We start from the raw sequence: 16,102 nt of genomic DNA on the forward strand, positions 1-16,102 counted from the left end.
AGGCAAATAGCCACCTTCCTGAAGCCCAACAGAATACTGCTGACATTTGGCAATCAATAGCATGACCATAATGAGGTGCTGCATTTAGGCTGAAACATGGTTAAGGGGAGATTTAAATCAAAGTTTTCAAGATATTATGGGGAACAGATAGGGTAGATCGAGAGAAACTATTACCGCTGGTTGGGGAGTCTAGGAGTAGGGGCAAAGTCTAAAAATTAGAGCCAGACCTTTCAGGAGTGAAGTTAGGAAACACTTCTACACACAAAGGGTGGTAGAAGTTTGGAACTCTCTTCTGCAAACGGCAATTGATGCTGGATCAATTGTTAATTTTAAATCTGAGATTGATAGCCTTTTGTTAGCCGAGGGATATGGAGTTAGGTCAGAGCTAAGCCATGATCTCATTGAATGGCGGAACAGGCTCGAGGGGCTGAATGGCCTCCTGTTCCTGCCGCCTCCTGTTCCAACACGGTGATATTGGCAGAGGTTGTGGCTCAGTCTAACAGCCTGCTCTCATGTCTCTGGGAAGTGAGAGTGTGTGGTGAGAAAAGACTGAGGAAACAGGGAACATTCTGAAGTGGGTGAGAACAATTCGTAGGGAAAAACGTCACGCGTCACTTACCACCTGTGGGAACTGTTAAAAATAACTGAGTTGGGTCCAGTGTCCCAGGAAGTGAAAATATATTTGGAGTATTTAAATAATGGAAGTTTTTTTTTAATCTAAGAGCAAAATGGAATTTAGTTGAATTTGAAGCTCATGAAAGCATCCTGAGCAGGTTAACCATTCCACATTTAACAATCAGCGCTGTGGGGGCAATAGATTTTTAAGGAGGTCAATGAGTTGAAATGTGCTTGAGTGAAATCAAAGGCAGCGTGACAGTGTTTCCGATAGTACTTTTCAAAAAATGCTGCAACAAAGTTGTACCATTAAGTGTACAGCTATTTTTTTTTTGTTTGTCATGCGGGTGTACTTCAGATGACTGCACTAGATACAATGGGCTGTATTTTTCCCCAGAAGTTTTGCTTAACCACCCCCCATGTGTGTCGTGCATAGGAAGGAATTTTCCCTCCTGAAAATACTTTACCTGCACTGGGAGTCAACGGGACTAGCGGATTGATGTGTCCAAAACTGCAGACCAGGGGCCACATTACCTACGAGTCATAATTCTGGCTTCAGGTCTCGGTGGGGAGTGAGCAAGAGAGAGGGGGAGGGGGGAGATTAAGCATATGAGGCATTCAGAAAGAGGGAAAAAAAAAGAGACTGCAAAGGAAAGGCTTACACAAAGATTGGGAAACAAATGGCTAAAGAAATCACAGCGAGACAGGATCAAGTTTGGTTGTGGTGCCTCGTGCAGTTGAATAGCCCATTAATGCTTGTTCATGGATGAAGAAATGGGCACTTGAATGAGATACTGGAAGGCACCCAACTGCTGTGGGACCCAGCAGAAATCCGTGCCTTGAGGTTGGGAGCATTACTTTCCCCAAAAAAAATCCTTTTCACTCTTGGCATTACGAATCTCTTTTTCCCCTCTTTGTACCTTCAGGAAAACTCACCACCTGTGATATTTTTGCAGAGTGTTTGGAGGCAGCATTCAATAGAATTCGTGATCTAAAGTCCAAATTCTGGTCTGGATTTCAAGGTTTTCTCGATCGATTCAGCAAAGTTGTAACCATCAATCCTGATAAATGGGAAGTGCGGCTTGGATCCTTCCCATTCTAAATTTAATATTCTTATCTTGTCTATAAATCCCTTCACAATCTGCTCCACCTTATCTCCTGCAACGTTATAACCCCCTCCTGAACACACTGCTCCTCTGATTCCTACCTTCCCTCCCTTTGCCCCATGATGGTCCCTTCGTAATAGTCCTGCTTTGTGGGGGCTAGCTCTCGACATCCACCTTCCCTTCCACTTTTAATTTTTTTCCCAAAAGCCTATCCTTTCAGCCAACCTTTCCACCCGATTTCCTTTCTCTCTCTCCCTCTGGTTGGGATGAGAAAGGAGATATTCCTACATTACAACAGTAACTACACTTCGCTCCCCCCCACCCCAAAAAAAAGTATTTAATTGACTGTAACAACAGCAACTTGTATTTATACGGCACCTTTAACGTAGTAAAACGTCCCATGGCGCTTCACAGGAACGTTATCAAACAAAATGACACCGAGCCACATGAGATATTAGGACAGATGACCAAAAGCTTGGTCAAAGCGTTTTAAGGAGTGTCTTAAAGGAGGAGAGGTTTAGGGAGGGAATTCCAGAGCTTAGGGCCCAGGCAGCTGAAGGCACAGCCGCCAATGGTGGAGCGATGGAAATAGGGGATGTGCAAGAGGCCAGAATTGGAGGAGAGCAGAGATTTCAGAGGGTTGCAGAGGGCAGGAGCTTACAGAGATAGTGGGGTGGGGGGAGAGGGGCAGTGGAGGGCTTTTAAAACAAGAATGAGAATTTTAAAATTGAGAAATTTAAAATTAAAACACATTTGGGACATCACGAGCCCTTGAAAAGCATTATATAAATGCAAGTCTTGCACGTGATCAGAGTTCTCTGGCTGTCGTGGTACGAATGTGGAGGACGAGAAGGTGGATTGCGGGGGAATCAATTGTTGTTGGACTCGCTGTACAGCAGGCGGGCTGGCTGGGGATACCGGGAGTACCGGAAGCAACGGTGCAGTGTTCAACTGGAGCTCGGCACAATGGCTAAAGTAAGGTTGTACGAAGTTCCAGCTTGGAGGTCACAAGCTTAAAAAGACAAGCCCCAAACTCCAGATTCTTGTAATAACAACAGAAAACGCTGGAAACACTCAGCAGGCCAGGGCAGCATCCGTGGAGAGAGAAACAGAGTCAACGTTTCAGGTCGGTGACCCTTTGTCAGAACTGGAAAAAAGCAGGAAAGGGAACAGATTTTAAAGCAAGTTGGGGGCTGGGAAAAGGGGAAGGGGAATGAAAGAACAAAAGGGAAGGTCGGTGATGGTGTGAATGGCGCTGGCAGAATGATGGACAGCTGCCATGTGGGAGGGAAGAAAAAAGGCCAGACGAAAGTGTGGATTAAAAAAATAAATAATGATATATCTGTGATAGGGGCTGAGGTTATGATCTGAGTCCAGAGGGCTGTAGAGTGCCTAATCGAAAGATGAGGTGCTTTTCCTCGAGCTTGCGCTGAGCTTCCGTGGAACAATGGAAGAGGCCGAGGACGGTGAGGTCTGAGTGGGAGTGAAGCAGTAAATGAAAGTGACAGGCCACCGGGAGCTCGGGGCCCCCCTTACAGACTGAACGGAGGTGTTCCGCATTCTTGTACATTTATACCACATGCAAACTCCCAATAGCTATCTGCATAGTGGCCATAGCTGATTTCTGGGCACCAGCATTGGCTACATGCAGCATGGAGAACATGGTTCCTTGTTACATTCGTATATGCATATCGAATCATAGAATGTTACGGCACAGAAGGAGGCCAGTCGGTCCATTGTGTCCGTGCCGGCCGAAAAAGAGCTAACCAGCCTAATCCCACTTTCCAGCTCTTGGTCCGTAGCCCTGTAGGTTACGGCACTTCAAGTACATATCCGAGTAGTTTTTAAATGTGATGAGGGTTTCTGCCTCTACCACCCTTTCAGGCAGTGAGTTCCAGACCCCCACCACCCTCTGGGTGAATAAAGTTCTCCTCAACTCCCCTCTAATCCTTCTACCAATTACTTTAAATCTATGTCCCCTGGTTATTGACCTCAGTGCTAAGGGAAATAGGTCCTTCCTATCCACTGTTTCTAGGCCCCTCATAATTTATACACCTCAATCAAGTCTCCCCTCAGCCTCCTCCGTTCCAAAGAAAACAAACCCAGCCAATCCAATCTTTCCTCAGAGCTAAAATTCTGGCAACATCCTCATACATCTCCTCTGTACCCTCTCTAGTGCGATCACACCTTTCCTGTAATGTGGTGACCAGAACTGTATGCAGTAAAATATATATATTCAGCAAACACGTTGCATGCTTCACATTTTGTTACACTCTAGACGCAAAATAATGTTAAAAATACAAGAATGCTCGGTGCTTTGAATCTGCAGTCAAAATTCACAAAACAGCTTATAATCCACAAAGTTCCCTGCCAAAACAACAATTAAACTCTGAAAGGTCACATTTCGTGTTTACTTAACAACATTTGGATATTGTTTGCTTAAAGGGGTGCCAATGCACCTCACAGAGGTGTGCATTATGAGGTATAACACTCCTGTTATTATAAAACAGCATTGCCAGGAGCAATGTCATGGGAGAGCAGCTAGTGCATGCATTTGAAACAACAGGACTTTACATAGGATTATATAGGACAAACGGCACAGAAACAGGCCATTCGGCTCAACCAGTCCATGCCGGCGTTTATGCTCCACTCGAGCCTCCTCCTGTCTTTCCTCATCCAAATCTATCAGCAATAACCCTCTATTCCCTTCTCCCTCACATGCTTGTCCAGCCTCCTCTTAAATGCGTCTATACTATTCGCTTCAACCACTCCCTGTGGGAGCGAGTTCCACATTCTCACCACTCTCTGGGTAAAGAAGTTTCTTCTGAATTCCCTATTGGATTTCTTGGTGACTATCTTATATTGATGGCCTCTAGTTATGCTCTTCCCCACAAGTGGAAACATTCTCTCTGTATCCACTCTATCAAAATATCAAGACCTTTATTCAGTCACCCCTCAGCCTTCTCTTTTTCAAGAGAAAAGAGACCCAGCCTGTTCATCCTTTCCTGATATGTATCCCCTCGCATTTCTGGTATCATCCTTGTAAATCTTCTCTGCACCCTCTATAGCCCAGCTTTAGGATTGTGGGTACTGTTTTGCTCATTGTTTTAAAAATTTCCTTTGTAGCATTTCCCTTTAAGCGTCAGAAAGAGACCTGCTGTAGGTCCGCGGTGAAATTTCCTGTTATTTTTTTTTGGAAGATTATAAACTGCATTAATCAGATAGAAGCTGTTCGATGATACTGTTGTAGCACAGCATGACAGAACAACCCTGGCACTGTTTATATTAGCACTGCTTGGAATTTCTGGCTTGGCCTCTCCAGACAAACCACATGTGTTGAATTAATTTGTTTCAAACGAGTATTTAAGGAGCTGTATAAATGTATGCGGTAACTCCACAGAGTTGGTATACATGTATTTGAACATTGAACTTGATAGATGATGCTGGGTCTCTGCGTGATGGATGCATTAATTAACTAAAAACATCACATAAGGGGAGCCTGCAGTGCACAAGACAGCAGGGGAAAAAGAAACACAGACTTGCATTTATGTAGCGCCTTTCACGACCTCAGGACGTCCCAAAGTGCTTTACAGCCAATTAAGCACTTTTTGAAGTGTAGTCACTGTTGTAATGTAGGAAACGCGGCAGCCAATTTGTGCACAGCAAGCTCCCACAAACAGCAATGTGATAATGACCAGATAATCTGTGCTTTTTTTCAGTGATAAATATTGACACCGGGGAAAACTCCCCCGCTCTTCTTCAGAATAGTGCCATGGAATCTTTTACATCCACCTGAGAGAGCAGATGGGGCCTCGGTTTAACGTCTCATCCGAAAGACGGCACCTCTGACAGTGCAGCGCTCCCTCAGCACTGCACTGGGAGTGTCAGCCTGGATTACCGTGCTCAAGTCTCGTGGAGTGGGATTTGAACCCACAGACCTTCCTGACTCAAAGGTGAGCCACAGCTAACATAAGGAAAAGGAGGAACAAAACTGTGGTTACGAAAGAAAGAACTTCAATTCCTATAGCACATTTCACAACCTCAGGACGTCCCAAAACGGCCTTACAGCCAATGAAGTGCTTTTGAAGTGTAGTCACTGTTTGCTGGTGAAAAGCTGGGTTAAGTGGCTTAAAATATACAACAGAAAGAAAAGAAAGACTTGCATTTATATAGCGCCTTTAATGACCATGAATGTCCCAAAGCGCTTTACATCCATCCAATTGATGAAATTTTGAAGTGTAGTCAATGTTTTAATGTAGCACAGAGGCCTAGATTTTCAGTGTGCCGCAAGGCGGGCAGGGGGCAAAAATCCCGAATTCGGGGGTCCCAACACCATCCAGCCCAAAACCCACCTCCACGTAAGTTTCAGAGGAAGCGGGTACCCGCCCTGCACTGGGACCCGCCGACCCGAGGCGGGAAGGGATTAGTGCCAATGAACTGCCTGTTAACAGGTAGCTAACAGGCAGTTTTTAGCCTAATCCCTATTTTGAGGGGTGTCGTGTGGGATTCCCGACGGCTCCAAACCACGCCAGGTTAGAGCAGGCGGGCCGTCGGGTTGAAGGACTTGGAGGGGTCACGATGTCGGTGTTCAGGTGAGTGATGGGTGCATGAGTGCAAAGGTAAGTGTGTTTGGTGTGTCTAAAGTGTGTAAAGAAGTTTAAATTACCTGTACTTACCTTAACAGCCTTTCTTCCTGTAGGCATCGGGAGTCCATCACTCAGCTGGCACTGAAAGCTGAATGGCTGCGATCTGTCAAAAGTGACAGCCTTCAGCTTTTAGTGCCGGTGAGAGTTCTAACTGAGTCTGTGTAGAAGGACTCAGGTTAGAAGTCAGACTGTCAGTGTTTGACAGCTTCAAACAGCTGTGAAACACTGATATTTCATCTGTCAACACCTCTTGACAGATGAAATTTCAGTCTGTGACGTCACCTGTTGCCGGGTGGCCCTTAATTGGCCTGCTGAGCCCGCTGGGCGGGCACAACAAAGTCAATCAAGGGAAAATCACGTGGATTGGCTGAACGTCGATGTAGGCGGGACTAAAACCCGAAAGTTGTAGTCCCGCCTCCTTCCCGACAGCTTAATGAAAATCGACCCCAGAGTGTCTTGTGACAAATTCTGGTGCAATCAGTTGAAAATGTATTTGTCAGACCTATTGAACAGAGAACACATGTTCAGCTTTGGATCAACCGAGGTCCTGTCTGCCTGTTCAGATTGATGCAAAAGATCCCATGGTACATTTTCAAACAAGAACAGGGAGTTCTGCTGGTGTGCAATCGCATTGAGTTTAAGCAGACTTTGGTAAGTGGCAGAAAAAGTCTTTTAAGTGCATTTACTGAATTTTAGTGAGTAAAAAAGTGAATTATTTGAAGTAAGTTTAATTTTTTAGAGTAAATTAAGCTGTTGGGGAGTTGAAACCGGAAGTAGAATCCGGGTATAAAAAGGGGCGGGCTTAGTGCGGTAGCGCTGAGTGCGGTCGCATTGAGTGTAGGTAGAGTTTGGTAAGTGGCAGAGTTCGGGCAAGTGGGAGGTGAGGGGGTGCTTGTTGCTCTGTTTTGCTTCCCTCTCTCAGGCAAATCCAACACTGCGGACGTGGAGCAGTGAGACAATTCAACCGGACAGGTCCGCCAGACAGCTTCCACGAGGGAGGTTGGTGATCAGCTGGTTGGTAGGTTCTCTTCCTTCTCCTCTATACCTTTAAGTTGGTAAGTCCTATTAAATAGTGGTGTAATATTATCATCTATATCGGGGCAGAGGGTCTTCATAACTAATAATAAGAAATTTAATTAATTACACAGATATGGGTGAACAGGTGATGTGTCACTGTTGCGAAATGTGGGAGCTGGTGGACCCCATTGAGGCTCACGGTGATTACATTTGCGATAAGTGTTTGCTGCTAGAGGAACTCAAGCTCCATGTTAAAGAGTTTGAGACCGAGCTTCAGACACTGCGACACATCAGGGAGGGGGAGAAGTTCCTGGACTCTATGTTTCAGGAGGTGGTCACACCTATGAAATTAATTACTGCAGATGTAGTCCGTGGTCAGGACAGGACGGTGTGACTACGAGTGAGGAAGGTACAGGGATCCAGGATGTAGTGTTGAAGGAGCCGCAGCCCTTGCTCTTGTCAAGCAGGATTGAGATTCTTACTCCCTGTGAGGGCGGGAGCGGAGACTGCAGGGAGGACGAGCAACCTGGCCACAGCACCGTGGTACAGGGGGCCACTCAAGTGGAGGGAGTAAAAAGAAATGTTGTAGTGGTAGGGGATAATATCATTAGGGGGATAGATAGGGTTCTCTGCAGTCAAGAGCGGGAGTCCCGAAGGCTGTGTTGCCTGCCCGGTGCCAGGGTTAAGGATATCTCTTCTGGGCTGGAAAGAAAGTTGGAGTGGGAGGGGGAGGATCCAGTTGTCGTGGTCCATGTTGGTACAAACGACGTAGATAGGACAAGGAAGAAGGTTCTGTTAAAGGAGTATGAGCAGCTAGGGGTCAAATTAAAAAACAGAACCTCAAGGGTAATAATCTCTGGGTTATTACCTGAGCCACGAGCAAATTTGGCTAGGATAAATAAAATTAAAGAGTTAAATGCGTGGCTCAAAGACTGGTGTGGGAGAAATGGGTTTTGCTTCTTGGGACACTGGCACCAGTACTGGGACAGGAGGGAGCTGTTCCGTTGGGACGGACTCCACTTGGCCAGTGCTGGGACTAGAGTCCTGGCGAATCATATAACTAGGGCTGTAGAGAGGGCTTTAAACTAATTAGTGGGGGGAGGTTTCTGGAGAGCAAATAACAGAAATGACAACGGAGAAGGTCATAGACTTAGGTAGCAGTGGGGAAATTAAAAAACAGAACGTGTCAGGAAGGGACAGAAGGTATGGAGTAAAAGGGGAAAAAACAGGAACTAAGTGTCACAAAACATATTTGAAAGTTCTTTATCTGAATGCACGTAGCATTCGTAACAAAATGAATGAGTTAACGGCACAAATAACTACATATGGGTATGATCTTGTGGCCATTACAGAAACATGGCTGCAGGGTGACCATGACTGGGAATTAAACATACCAGGTTATTTAACAATCAGGAAGGACAGGCAGGAAGGGAGGGGAGGTGGGGTGGCTATGTTAATAAAGGAAGGAATCACTATAATACAGAGAAATGATATTGGGTCAAAGGAGCAGGATAGTGAAACAGTTTGGGTAGAGATAAGGAATAATAAGGGGAAAAAAACACTAGTGGGTGTAGTCTATAGGCCTCCGAACAGTTGCAACTCTTGGACGGAGTATTAATCAGGAAATAGTTGAGGCTTGTAATAAGGGAACAGCTATAATTATGGGGGATTTTAACGATCATATTAACTGGACAAATCAAACTGGGCAGAGCAGCCTTGAGGATGAGTTCATTGAGTGTATTAGGGATGGGTTTCTTGAGCAGTATGTAACTGAACCGACCAGGGGGCAAGCAACCTTAGATCTGGTCCTGTGTAATGAGACAGGATTAATTAAAAATGTCCTAGTAAAGGATCCCCTTGGAATGAGTGACCATAACATGGTTGAATTCCATATTCAAGTAGAGGGTGAGAAGGTTGGATCTCAAACAAGCGTGCTGAGCTTGAATAAAGGAGACTATGAAGGTATGAGAGCGGAATTGATTAGAGTGGACTGGGAAAATAGATTAAAGGGTAAGACGGTACATAATCAGTGGTGTACATTTAAGGAGTTGTTTTACAACTTCCAAAAAATATATATTCCACTGAGTAAAAAAGGGTGTAAAAGAAAAGATAGCCATCCGTGGCTAAGTAAAGTAATTAAGGATAGTATCCGACTAAAAACAAGGGCATATAAGGTAGCCAAATCTAGTGGGAGGATAGAAGATTGGGAAGTATTTAAAAGACAGCAAAAAATAACTAAAAGATTGATTAAGAAAGGGAAGATAGATTATGAAAGTAAATTCGCAAAAAATATAAAAACGGATAGCAAAAGTTTCTATAGTTATATAAAAAGAAAAAGGGTGGCTAAAGTAAATGTTGGTCCCTTAGAGGATGAGACTGGGAAATTAATGGTGGGAAACATGGAGATGGCAAAAACGCTGAACAAATATTTTGTATCAGTCTTTACGGTAGAGGACACTAAGAATATCCCAACACTGGACAAATAGGGGGCTCTAGGAGGAGAGGAGCTAAACACGATCAAAATCACTAAGGAAGTGGTACTTGGTAAAATAATGGGACTCGAGGCGGATAAATCCCCTGGACCTGATGGCTTGCATCCTAGGGTCTTGAGGGAAGTGGCGGTAGGGATTGTGGATGCATTGGTAATTATTTTCCAAAGCTCCCTGGACTCAGCAAAGGTCCCGGCAGATTGGAAAACTGCTAATGTAACACCCTTATTTAAAAAGGGTAGTAGGCAGAAGGCTGGAAACTATAGACCTGTTAGCCTAACATCTGTGGTTGGTAAAATGTTAGAGTCCATTATTAAGGAGACAGTAACGGGACATTTGGATAAACATAATTTAATAGGACCAACTCAGCATGGTTTCATGAAGGGGAAGTCGTGTTTGACAAATTTGCTTGAGTTTTTGAGGAAGTAACATACAAGGTGGATAAAGGAGAACCAGTGGACGTAGTATATTTAGACTTCCAAAAGGCATTTGACAAGCTGCCACACAAAAGATTATTGCTCAAGATAAAAAATCACGGGATTGGGGGTAATATTCTGGCATGGGTGGAGAATTGGCTCTCTAACAGAAAGCAGAGAGTTGGGATAAATGGTTTGTTCTCAGACTGGCAATCAGTAACTAGTGGTGTTCCGCAGGGGTCAGTGCTGGGTCCCCAACTCTTTACAATCTATATTAACGATTTGGAGGAGGGGACCGAGTGTAACATATCAAAGTTTGCAGATGATACAAAGATGGGAGGGAAAGTAGTGAGTGAGGAGGACATAAAAAACCTGCAAAGTGACATAGACAGGCTAAGTAAGTGGGCAGAGATTTGGCAGATGGAATACAGTACTGGAAAGTGTGAGGTTATGCACTTTGGTGGGAAAAATCATAGAGCAAGTTATTATCTTAATGGCAAGAAACTGGAAAGTACTGTAGTACAAAGGGATCTGGGGGTCCTGGTGCACGAAACTCAGAAAGTTAGTATGCAGGTGCAGCAAGTGATCAAGAAGGCCAATGGAATGTTGGCTTTTATTGCTAGGGGGATAGAATATAAAAACAGGGAGGTATTGCTGCAGTTATACAAGGTATTGGTGAGACCGCACCTGGAATACTGCATACAGTTTTGGTGTCCATACTTAAGAAAAGACATACTTGCTCTCGAGTCAGTACAAAGAAGGTTCACTCGGTTAATCCCGGGGATGAGGGGGTGGTCATATGAGGAGAGGTTGAGTAGATTGGGACTCTACTCATTGGAGTTCAGAAGAATGAGAGGCGATCTTATTGAAACATATAAGATTGTGAAGGGGCTTGATCGGGTGGATGCGGTGAGGATGTTCCCAATGATGGGTGAAACTAGAACTAGGGGGCATAATCTTAAAATAAGGGGCTGCTCTTTCAAATCTGAGATGAGGAGAAACTTCTTCACTCAGAGGGTGGTAGGTTTGTGGAATTTGCTGCCCCAGAAAGCTGTGGAAGCTACATCATTAAATAAGTTTAAAACAGAAATAGATAGTTTCCTAGAAGTAAAGGGAATTAAGGGTTGCGGGGAGCGGGCAGGAAATTGGACATGAGTCTAGGTTCGGAATGGTCATGGCCCTGTGGGTAGTGGAGTGGGCCCAGGGGCCGTGTAGCCTGGTTCTGCTCCTACTTCTTGTGTTCTAATTCTGTGTTAGATTTCAGGAGATGGTTTTATTCCTGTTCCTGGCTGGGGTGGAGATCGCCTTTACAGAAGGTAAGTACTGTAGAAAATATAGGGACAGAGTGATCTCCTGGACGAGTTTCGATCGCCTAGATGGGTCAGAGAGGAATTTCCCAGATTTTTTCTCCCAAATTGGCCATTGGGTTTTTTATCTGTTTTTTCGCCTCTCCCGGGAGATCACATGGGTTCGGGTGGGATGGAGAGTGAGGTTAGGATCAGATCAGCCATGATCTTATTGAATGGCGGAGCAGGCTCGAGGGGCCGATTGGCCTACTCCTGCTCCTATTTCTTATGTTCTTATGTGTCCTGGCCAACCTTCATCCCTCAACCAACGCCACCATAAAGGATTAACTGGCCATTTATTACACTGCTGTTTGTGGATCGTTGGGGTCTACAAATTGGCTTTTTGCTTTTGCCTACATTACAACAGTGACAACACTTCAAAAAGTCATTCATTGGCTACAAAGTGCTTTGGCACATCCTGAGCAAACAGCTCACAAAGGCCGCCTACCTCCACCTCTGTGATATCGCCTGTCTCCGACCCTGCCTCATCCCATCTGCTGTTGAAACCCTCATCCATGCTTTTGTTACCTCCAGACTCGACCCATCCAACGCTCTTCCAATGGCCTCCCATCTTCCACCCGCCATAAACCTGAGCTCATCCAAAACTCTGCCGCCCGTATCCTAACTCGCGTCAAGTCCGCTTCACCCATTGGCTCCCAGTCCACCAACGCCTCAATTTAAAAATTCTTATCCTTATGTTCAAATCCCTCCATGGCCTTGCCCCTCCCTATCTCTGGAACGTCCTTTAACACTACAGCCCTCCTCCAACTCTGGCCTCTTGCGCATTCCCCACTTCCTTAGCCCCACCATTAGTGGCCGTGCCTTCAGCCATCTAGCCCACAGCTCTGGAGTTCCCTCCCCAAACCTCTCCGCCTCTCCTCCTTTAAGATGCTGCTCAACACCTACCTCTTTGACCAAGCTTTTGGTCACCTGTCCTAATAGCTCCTAATTTAGCTCAGTGTCAGCTTTTCTCTTTATTACGCTCCTGTGAAGCGCCCCGGCAAGTTGCACTACCTTAAAGGTGCTATATGAATGCAAGTTGTTGTTGTTGAGATGATTGAACCATTAACCTGTTGCTGGTGGTCTAGATTGATGGATGAATGTTGGTCATGAAAGACGCTACATAAACGTAACTGTTTCTTCCTCCTGCCAATGTTTGGTGCTCAGCAACAGTGAGAAGCAGCAGCACATCTGTGAAAAAAATCAGGGCCTCCCTCGGCTGACTGCAACACGCTCGTCATAGCTACCAATAGTGCATTGATCTCCCAGCACTTAGCCTCCTCACTCAATGAATAGCTGCCGCACACATTGTGCATGTACAATGGCTCATCTCTTAGGCGGAACCGAGGATGACTTGCTTCCACATTAATAATGAGTTCTCAGGTGCCTGTTTCACGACGACGTGCAAGCCGTGATCCTGACCAACGGTTCCACCACAGCCCAATTCACATACGGACCGGGGTCAAGCAAGGCTGTGTCAGGCAGAGGATGGTGACAAACCTTTGAGGGCAGCCGAATTTGAGGAGGACACTCCATAATCCCTCGCGTTTGACGGTGTCGAAGGTCTTTGTGAGGTCAAAGAAGGCCATGCACAGCGGTTGGTGCTGTTCCCTGCATTTCTCTTGTAGTTGACGTGCGGTGAAGATCATGCCCATTGTGCCCCTTAGTGGGCGGAATCCGCATGGCGACTCTGGGAGGAGCTCTTCAGCCACTGGGAGAAGGTGATTGAGGAGGCTTTCTTGCGATGACTTTCCCTGTGGCAGACAGCAGGGAAACTCCACAATCGGGCTTGTCACCTTTCTTGAAGATGAAGACAATGGCTCGTAACCAAAGAAAGGATATCTGTATGTTGAGATTGCATTGAGAGCACCAAGGAGACGGTACTCCTTTCTGACAGCCACTTCTCACACAACTACTTGGTGAAAAGGTTGCTGAGGTTTTTATTTTGGAGAAAGCGATTGCTTGCACTGTATCTGCATAACTGGTCATTCTCCTCATTTGCTGTTTGTGGGATCTTGCTGTGTGCAAATTGGCTGCCACGTTTGCCTGCATTACAGCAGTGATTGCACTTCAAGAGCCCTTCGTTGGGTGCCAGGTGCTTTGGGGCACCGTGAATAACATGGCAATGCGCAATGCTTTCTTTCCCTGTTTCTCCCGGCTGGGGTGTCGAGAACCAGGGGTCACAGTCTCAGAATAAGGGGTCGGCCATTTAGGACTGAGATGAGGAGAAATTTCTTCACTCAGAGGGTGGTGAATCTTTGGAATTCTCTACCCCAGAGGGCTGTGGAGGCTCAGTCGTTGAGTATATTCAAGACCGAGATCGATAGATTTTTGAATATTAAGGGAATCAAGGGATATGGGGATAGTGCAGGAAAGTGGAGTTGAGGTAGAAGATCAGCCATGATCTTATTGAATGGCGGAGCAGGCTCGAGGGGCCGAGTGGCCGACTCCTGCTCCTATTTCTTATGTTCTTATGTTTCTAACATACCCAAAAGTTGCCAAGGAGCACGGGTGAAGTGGCTACGACCACGACTGGCAAAGTAGCAGGAACAGTCCCCAGGCGGGGTGTGAGAAACGAGATGGGAAAAAGCCCAAGGAGATTTAGAAAGGCAGATTTTCTTTCTCTGTACGGCAGTGTAGATAAATTGAATGGAAAGCTTCCTGCTGGAGAATGTAGTTCAGCTGCCCTCTGCTGGTGACTGTTTCTTTCCTCCTTTCTTTATTCCTTTCTCAAAAACATTTAGCATTGATCACAGTGGCAAATGACAGTGGTAGATTGCATACTGTTAAAGTAAAGACCTGGAAGCTATTACCTTGGCCAATGCTTGCCAATAAAACGTCAGATGCCTCTGCAACATTGCTTCAGAGTAAAGTGCCAACAGCCCTGAGTTACACTAAACAGAAAGAAGGACTTGCATTTATATAGCGCCTTTTACGACCTCAGGATGTCCCAAAGCACTTCACAGCCAATGAAGTACTTTTTGAAGTGGAGTCACTGTTGTAATGTAGGAAACACGGCAGCCAATTTGCGCACAGCAAGCTCCCACAAACAGCAATGTGATAATGACCAGATCATCTGTTTTTTCTTGTGTTGGTTGAGGGATAAATATTGGCCTAGGACACCGGGGAGAACTCCCCTGACGTTCTTTGAATAGTGTCAGGGAATCCTTTGCATCCACCCGAGAGGTGGACAGCTTGACTTTGCATCGTGCTTTCGGTGTAAACGTGTGCAGAGATTCTCTCACCAGGTCCAAATGCTGGTTGGGTTTGTTTCTGTTCATCTTACTTCTTAGGCAGTCCCTCGGAACCGAGGATGACTTGCTTCCACATTAAAAATGAGTTCTCAGGTGACTGATGAGTCCAATGCGGGACCTACAGTCTCTGTCACAGGTGGGGCAGATGGTGGTTGAAGGGGCGGGCGGGTGGGGTGCTTGGGTTGACGTGCGCTCCTTGCGCTGCCTGCGCTTGGCTTCCGCTTGCTCCCAGCGAAGAGACTCGAGGTGTTCGGCGCCTTCCCGGATGCTTCTCCTCCACTTTGTGCGGTCTTGGGCCAGGGATTCCCAGGTGTCGGTGGGGATGTTGCACTTTTTCAAGGAAGCTTTGAGGGTGTCCTTGAAGCGTTTCCTCTGCCCACCTGAGGCTCTTTTGCCGTGCCGGAACTCCGAGTAGAGCGCTTGTTTTGGGAGTCTCGTATCGGGCATGCGGTCAATATGACCCGTCCATCGGAGATGATTGAGCGTGGTCAAAGCTTCGATGCTGGGGATGTTGGCCTGAGCAAGAACACTGACGTTGGTGCGCCTATCCTGCCAATGGATTTGCAGGATCTTGCGGAGGCAGCGTTGGTGGTACCTCTCCAGTGCTTTGAGGTGCCTGCTGTACATGGTCCATGTCTCTGAGGCACACAGCAGGGCGGGTATCACTGCTGCTCTGTAGACCATGAGCTTAGTGCTGGGTTTGAGGTCCTGGTCTTCAAACACTCTCTTCCTCAGGCGACCGAAGACTGCACTGGCACACTGAAGGCGGTGTTGGACTTCGTCGTCGACGTCTGCCCTTGTTGACAGTAGGCTCCCGAGGTATGGAAAGTGGTCCACGTTGTCCAAGGCCTTGTCGTGGATATTGATAATTGGGGGGCAGTACTGTGTGGCGGGGGCAGGTTGGTAGAGGACCTTTGTCTTACGGATGTTTAGTGTAAGGCCCATGCTCTCGTATGCTTCGGTGAAGGTGTTGACGATGGTTTGGAGTTCGACCTCCGAGTGAGCACAGATGCAAGAGTCGTCTGCATACTGTAATTCGACGACAGAGGGTGGGACGACCGTGGATTTGGACTGAAGATGACGGAGGTTGAACAGTTTCCCCTTTGTTCTGTAAATTAGCTCCACTCCAGTGGGGAGCTTACTGAGGGTGAGATGGAGCATTGCAGCAAGGAAGATCGAGAAGAGCATTGGTGCGATGACACAGCCTTGCTTG

General features: G+C 46.3%; 1 long non-coding RNA gene across 1 annotated transcript in view; it reads left to right on the forward strand.

Annotated features, from left to right (window-relative positions):
• The first annotated feature begins 2,955 nt into the window (after nucleotides 1-2,955).
• LOC147097878 (uncharacterized) overlaps nucleotides 2,956-16,102 on the forward strand; it is a 35,390-nt gene continuing 22,243 nt past the window's right edge. Inside the window, exon 1 of the long non-coding RNA XR_015074239.1 lies at nucleotides 2,956-5,674. This is a non-coding gene — a long non-coding RNA (uncharacterized LOC147097878). The remainder of the gene's footprint in view (nucleotides 5,675-16,102) is intronic.

Source organism: Somniosus microcephalus, chromosome 30 (genome assembly GCF_052327205.1).
Source record: "Somniosus microcephalus isolate GS21.2 chromosome 30, FLI_Smic_1.0, whole genome shotgun sequence".
Classification (NCBI taxonomy): domain Eukaryota; kingdom Metazoa; phylum Chordata; class Chondrichthyes; order Squaliformes; family Somniosidae; genus Somniosus; species Somniosus microcephalus.